Consider the following 7640-nt stretch of genomic DNA (forward strand, 5'->3'; position numbering starts at 1 on the left):
TTCGTGTTTTGGATCTGGATTGGTTTTGCCAAAACCACCCTTCCGTGTTTTGGGTTTTGTATTTTGGATCTGTATTTTTTTTTTTTTTTAAAGCATAAAAACAGCTAAAATCACAGAATTTGTGGGTTTTCCTGCTCCTATGCTATTACCTATGCTATTATTAATCTCAATAACCTTAATTTCCACTCATTTCCAGTCTATTCTGGACACCTCACACCTCACAATAGTGATTTTATGTCCAAAAGGTTGCACCGAGGTAGCTGGATGACTATACTAAGCGACACAAGTGGGCAGCACAAACACGTGGCCCATCTAGGAGTGACACTGCAGTGGCAGACAGGATGGCAGTTTGAAAAACTAGGCCCCAAACAGTACATAATGCAAAGAAAAAAAAGAGGTGCAAGATGGAATTGTCCTTGGGACCACCCACCCACCCTTATGTTGTATAAACAGGACATGCACACTTTAGCAAACCAATCATTTCAGCGCCAGAGTCTGCCACACGACTGTGGCTGAAATGATTGGTTCATTTGGGCCCCCACAAAACAAGCTGGAAATTAATCTGTCCCTGCACAAACTGGCTCTACGGATGCAAGATGACGTCCTCATCCTCCTCATCCACCGATTCCTCACTGTCTTCAGTGTTGTGTACATCCTCATCCTCACAGAGTATTAATTCGTCCCCGCTGGAATCCACCACCATAGGTCCCTCTGTACGTTCTGGAGGCTGGTCTCCCTGGAAGAGTTGATAATTCATTTTTATGAACATCATCTACTCCACATTTTGTGAAAGCAACCTCCTACGCCTTTTGCTGACAAGGTTCCCGGCTGCACTAAACACTCTTTCAGAGTACACACTGGAGGAGTGGCAACTCAGGTAAAATAGAGCCAGTTTGTACAGGGGCCTCCAAATTGCCTCTTTTTCCTGCCAGTACAGGTATGGACTGTCTAACATGCCTACTTGGATGCTGTCACCAATGTAATCCTTTAACAGACAGACGCACGCTTGTTGCTACAGCCCACACAATTCACAAAGTCTGAAAAAAAAAAATTTTTGTATTTATTGTGGAGCGCACTTTGAGGGTTACACCACCCTTTAACAGACAGATGCACGCTTGTCGCTGCTGCTTTGAGGATGCAGGTGCGGCTACTGCGCATACATTTCACACACAAACACAGAAAAAAAGATAATTTTATTTTGGTTGGAGCGCACTTTGGGGGTTACACCACCCTTTAACAGACAGACGCACGCTTGTTGCTGCTACTTTGAGGATGCAGGTGCGGCTACAGCCCACACAATTCACAAAGACAGAAAAAAATAAAAGAATTTTAAATTTTTAAGGGAGCGCACTTTGAGGGTTACACCAATTTTGGTTGGAGCACACTTTGGGGGTTACACCACCCTTTAAACAGACAGACGCACGCTTGTCGCCACTGCTTTGAGGATGCAGGTGCGGCTACAGCCCACACAATTCACAAAGACAGAAAAAAAAATTATTTTTTATTTTTTGTGGAGCGCACTTTGAGGGTTACACCACCATTTAAACAGACAGATGCATGCTTGTCGCTGCTGCTTTGAGGATGCAGGTGCGGTTACAGCCCACACAATTCACAAAGATAGAAACAAAAATAATTTTTTATTTTTTTGTGGAGCGCACTTTGGGGGTTATAGCACCCTTTAACGGACAAGCCATCCGGCCCTTTACTTATGACACAGGTGCACGCTTGGCGCTGCTTCTTTGTTGATGCACGTGCAGCCACAGTGCACACAATTCACAAACACAGAAAATAATTCCTCCACCATTCTGTCAGTGGTGACAGTATCATATGCTGTGACAGTAGACATGTCAGAAATTGACATTGTTGGCACATCCTTCAGTCCGGACCAGATGTCCAAACCGGCCCTTGACTTATGACACAGCCGCACGCTTGGCGCTGCTGCTGTGTTGATGCACGTGCGGCCACTGTGCATACATTTCGCACACAAACAAAAAAAAGTATTATTTATTTTTTGTGGAGTGCACTTTGGGGGTTACACCACCCTTTAACAGACTTATGGGATACAGGCGCACACTTGGCGCTGCTCCTTTGTTGATGCACGTGCAGCCACAGTGCACACAATTCACAAACACAGAAAATAATATTTTATTTTGTTTGGAGTGCACTTTGGGGGTTACAGCACCCTTTAACAGTCAAGCCAGCTGGCCCTTTACTTATGACACAGGCGCATGGTTGGCGTTACTTTGTTGATGCACGTGCGGCTACTGCGCACACAATTCACAAACACAGAAAATAAAAAAAAAATTTTTTTTTGGAGTGCACTTTGGGGGAGTATCCCTGATGCACAGATCACCCCCTGGACAACACTACAGCACCCCTCTAGGACTACAGCCTTTATTGGATACTGCACAGCACAGTCCAGCCAGTCCCTATAGACTTTAGAGTGGACACAGCCCCTATGACTGCAACTGACTGCACAACACAGCCCAGCCAGCCTCTATGACAGCAGCACAACACAGCCCAGCCAGCCCCTATGGACAAAAGCAGTACAACACAGCCCAGTCAGCCCCTATGGACTGAGTGGTAACAGCCCCTATGGACAACAGCAGCACAACACAGCCCAGCCAGCACTAGCTCCCACCCTCCCTCTTCACTGTCCACAGCCGGAGTGAGAAATGGCACCGACGCGGGGACATTTTATAGAATCCAAAACCTGCGAGATCCGGAAGGCGGGATGATGATGTTTTGCCTCGATTTCAGATCCGAGTCAGGTGGGAAAAGTCGAGCCTGACTCAGATATGACTCGGATCGGGGGAGCTCAGGGGGGTTCAGATTTCAAAAAACCAAACCCGCTCATCCCTAATATATATATATATATATTTATTAGGGGTGTGCGCCGACGCCCATGTTTTGGTTTTATATCTGGATTTGGTTTTGCCAAAACTGCCCCTTGCGTGTTTTGGATCTGGATCTGGATTTTTTTTCTAAAAAAAAGCATAAAACTAGCTAAAATCACATAATTTGGGTCTGTTTTTGTTCCTACAGTATTATTAATCTTAATAACATATATTTCCAGTCATATCCAGTAAATTTTTACCACCTCACAGCTCACAATATTGATTTCATCCAGTTTAGGCCAAAAGGTTGCATCGAGCTAGCTGGCTGACTAAGCTAAGCAACAGCAGTGGGCGGCACTAGTATGTAGCAGTTCAGCTTCCAGCATGGCACAGAGTGGCACTGCAATGGTAGACAGGATGGCAGTTTAATAAACTATATGACCCCTAGAAAGTTTAAAAACCAAGAATGTTTTAATTAATCAAAAACTAGGTCAGAGGTCCGAGGGAGTTGGAATATGTTTATGGAATGAAGACAGGGAAAAAACAGAAGAATTGATTCGTTTTAATTTATTTATTTTAATGTTTTGATTCTTAAAAAAATGTACGAGCTTCTTCTCCCCCTCCAGCACCGAACCAAACTGGGCTTCAGAGTATTACTTCATCAGCTACATCATGGGGAGGAAGTCTGTACAGGCAAAAGATAAAAAGCAAAAATGCCAAGATGAATGTACTGCAATGGCAGCTATGTGTGCCAAGGTGCAAGCGGCCAATCAGCAGGGTGACCTTTTAAGAGCCTTTCCAGTCTATAAGAATAAGAGTTTGACATAAATGGGTTAAATCTGTCTATAGAGTTCTGTAGAGTAACAGATGTGGACCAGATGACTCTAGACTGGGTATTTGAACTCACAAAGACAAATATGCAGCTGCTATATGAACAGAGCAAGTGGGGATGGAAGAAGCGGGAAAAGCGGGAAGAGCTGACAGATGAACGTGCCTGGTACCTTATTGCGAGAGATGAGCTTTCTGCGCCTGTTATTTTTGTGCACTTGAGATTTGACATGGAGTGCGGGGATGAGGTCCTTTATTGTTATGAGGTGCAGTTGGAGATCCGTGTCCACAGGAAAGGAGTGGGGAAATTCCTGGTACAAATCTTACAATTAATAGCAACACAGAAGAAGAAAGTCGTCCTTACAGTGTTCAAACACAATCACGGTGCTTACCAATTCTTCAGAGACGCTTTAGAGTTTGAGATAGACGAGATCTCTCTCAGTGTATCAGGGTGCTGCAGTGATGATTGCATGTATGAGATTCTGAGCCGCAAGACAAAGTTTGGAGACACTCCCCAATCACATTCAGGATATTGTGCAAGCTTCTGCCACCGAATAAGGTGGTAGATGGACACATGGGAAATTATGGGGGGGCTTCAAGAGGATTCAGCGATTGTCAATATCTTCTGTTTTGTTGGGGGGGTTCTACTCTTCTAATTTTTTTAAAAACAATTACATTTAGTTTAAATCCTGCACTATTGTGCACATGCATGTGACTTACACCACCACAAGTCCTGTTAACAGTAAATAAATTCTTGTTTGATTCAAAAAAAAAATGTATGAGGGAAGATCAATGTCGGATCAAGTTCTTCAGTTTATGAAAGACATCTTTGATCTGGATGAGGTTTTTTATACATCTAATAGAAATGCAGTGGCCTAGCTTGTGGAGGTGCTTCTAGTACACACTGTACACAGACGTTTACTTTGTGCTCAGGGAGGTTGTTAAGGATATGGGACCAAGACTTGATGTTTACATCTAGAGCAATTAGAACTCCCAGCATCTGTGATGTTTGCTGGGCCTACTGTCGACAACAGGTGGCATGCCTCAGGTTATCTTAGCCTGCTTTACGCACTGTATGTTACATGTAAAGATGTATGTAATGTGGGTGACGAGTATACACAACTAATTTTTGTATTAAACATATTTGCACTTTATTGCACACATCCTGGAAGGAAGATGCTCTGTGCTGCTGCTCATATTTCTGGTCTTTCTCATGACACCCACCATCATTATCCAGTCAGCCTATCAATTCACCAGTGTCCTGGGGCAACCGGTTGGGGTTGGGGGGAGCAATTAAAAAAATTGTGTCCATTTGAAAATCTACCATGTTTTTTAAAATGAAAGGAGCATACATGAGATGCTGTCTGTGGCCATAACAATTTCTGGACATTCAGAAACTATAACATTAAAAATGTCATGCAGCAATGCCCCAAACAGCACATAATGCAAAGAAAAGAGGTGCAAGATACAATTGTCCTTGAGCCCTCCACCCAACTTTATGTTGTATATAGGACATGCACAGTAGAACAAACCAATCACTTCAGCGACAGGGATTGCCAATTGTGGCTGAAGCGATTGGTTTGTTTGGGCCCTCACAAAACAAGATACCAATGGGCAGCTGACATTGCTGGCAATGATCTCTCCATGCACAAACTGGCTTTACATAGGCAAGATGTTGTCACTATCATCATCTGATTCATCACCCTCATTAGTGTGTACATCATCTACACACAATATTAATTTGTCCCTGCTGGTATCCACCATTATAGCTTCAGGTGCCTCTGTCATTTTTGGACATAATTGGTGGTAAAGGTCTTCCTCATGGAATTTGTAGTTCATTTTGATGAACATCATCTTTTTTTATTACTCATTTTCAAAACCCATTAAATCACATATATTGCCCTCAATAAAAAAAAAAAACTTTTGTCATCAAGCATACGCATTCACCAATGAAGTAGCTTTCTACGCCGTTCGCTGACAAGGTTCCCGGCTGTGCTGAAAACTCTTTCTGAGTATGCACTGGAGAGTGGGCAGCTCAAGTAAAGCAAAGCCAGTTTGTGTAAGGGCCTCCAAATTGCCTTTTTTTTCCTGCCAGTAGTCAAACGGACTGTCTCACATGCCTATTTGGATGCTATCATTAAAATAGTCCTCAACCATTCTCTGAATGGTGACCATATCAGATGGAATCACGGTAGAGATCTCATTAATGGCAGGCAATTCTTTTATACTCGAGCAGATGTCAAAACTTGATTCATCTGCATCATTAGTGGGTCTTTTGGGAAAGTTTAGGTTTTTTTCTGGCAGCTGCACTTGCTGGAGAAACTGAAGGAGGAGCCATCGCTGAATCACGTGCCACTTGTGATGACAATTTGCTTACGAAATGCATCTATGCATCTCTTCAGATATGTGTCCATTGGGAAGTAAGACACAACATATGACTTAAAACTAGGATCGAGCATGGTCGCCAAAATGTATTGCTATGATTGGAAGATCCCAACAACCCTTGGATCCTGGCAAAGCGAATAAAGGACTTGATCTACAAGTCCGACATACTTAGCAGAATTGCTTCATTTCATCTTCTCCTTCAGTTTCTCAAGCTGCTTTTCCAACAGTCTAATGAGGGGAATTACCTGACTCCAGCTGGCAGTGTCTGAACTCACTTCACAGGTGGCTACTTCAAATGGTTTCAGCACTCTGCACAACACGGAAAGTATTTTCCACTGAGCTTGAGTAAGGTACACTACTCCTCCTCTTCCTATGTCATACTTCGTTGTGTAGCTTTGGATGGCTTTTTGTTGTTTCTCCATCCGCTGAAGCATATAAAAGGTGGAGTTCCACCTCGTAACTTCCTTTTCTTTCAGCTGGTGACAGGGCAAATTCAACATTTCTTGCAGGTGCTGCAATCTTCTGCATGCACCTGCTGAATGGCGAAAATGGCCAGAAATTTTGCAGGCCACAGAGAGCATCTCCTGCATGGCCCTGTCATTTTTTAAAAAAAATTTGCACCACCAAGTTAATAGAGTGAGCAAAACATGGGACGTGTTGGAATTCACCCAGCTGTAATGCTCTCACAATATTGGTGGCATTGTCAGAAATGACAAATCTCGAGTAGAGTCTAATCCATTTTGCAATGACTTACCTGAGTTTTTCTAAGAGGTTGTCAGCAGTATGCCTCTTAGTGAAACCAGTGATACACAGAGTAGCCTGCCTCTGAATGAGCTGCTTCATCTTAGATGCTGCAGCTGTTGGTACCACTGTAGGCAATTTACCCACCCAGTGTGCTGTTACAGTCATGTAATCTTGTGTTTGTCTTTTCCACTTTTCCACATATCTGTGGTTAAGTGGAAATTGGGTACAACGGCATTTTGGAGGACACTAATTAAGTTATTTTTAAAGTCCCTTTACAGGCTGGGAATTGCTTTTCTAGTGAAGTGGAACCTAGATGGGATTTGGTAGTGGGGACACAGGACTTCAATTAACTGTCTAAAACCCACTGCACTAATGGTGGATATCGGATGCACATCTAATGCCAGCATAGATGTTATGGCATCAGTGACCGCTGTGCAACTGAGTGACTGCTGTCATACTTGGTCCCCTTTGCAAAATATTGTTTAACAGTTAATAGTTTTTTTGAACTACTACTAGTAGTCCATCCTGGTCCCCTTCAGGGATGAAGATCCACTCCCAGCAGCAGCAGCAGGCACAGGATTATTCTGAGGAATCCAAGATAGGGGAGGACTGAGTTAGCCTTATCAAATTGGATGCAGGACTACTTCCAATCATGACTGAGGATATTGTTGATGAAGGTGTTGGTGGTGAAGATGCCAGGTGCTTGGATCTAGCATACAGAAGGGAGTTAGCTGACGCTGGACTGCTTGTTGTTACTTTTTTAGCAAAAGTTTCTGAATTTTACAAACACTTTTGATGGATGCGCTGTAGATGACGTAATGGGTAGGAGGTTCCTAGATGGTTAAG

General features: G+C 43.3%; 1 pseudogene; it reads left to right on the forward strand.

The window, feature by feature from the left end:
• Positions 1–3509: 3509 nt before the first annotated feature.
• On the forward strand, positions 3510–4231 carry LOC148519745 (N-alpha-acetyltransferase 40 pseudogene; annotated as a pseudogene).
• The last annotated feature ends 3409 nt before the right edge of the window (positions 4232–7640 follow it).

The sequence above is a fragment of the Taudactylus pleione genome, unplaced genomic scaffold (assembly GCF_031769625.1).
Source record: "Taudactylus pleione unplaced genomic scaffold, aTauple2 ptg000184l, whole genome shotgun sequence".
Lineage (NCBI taxonomy): Eukaryota > Metazoa > Chordata > Amphibia > Anura > Myobatrachidae > Taudactylus > Taudactylus pleione.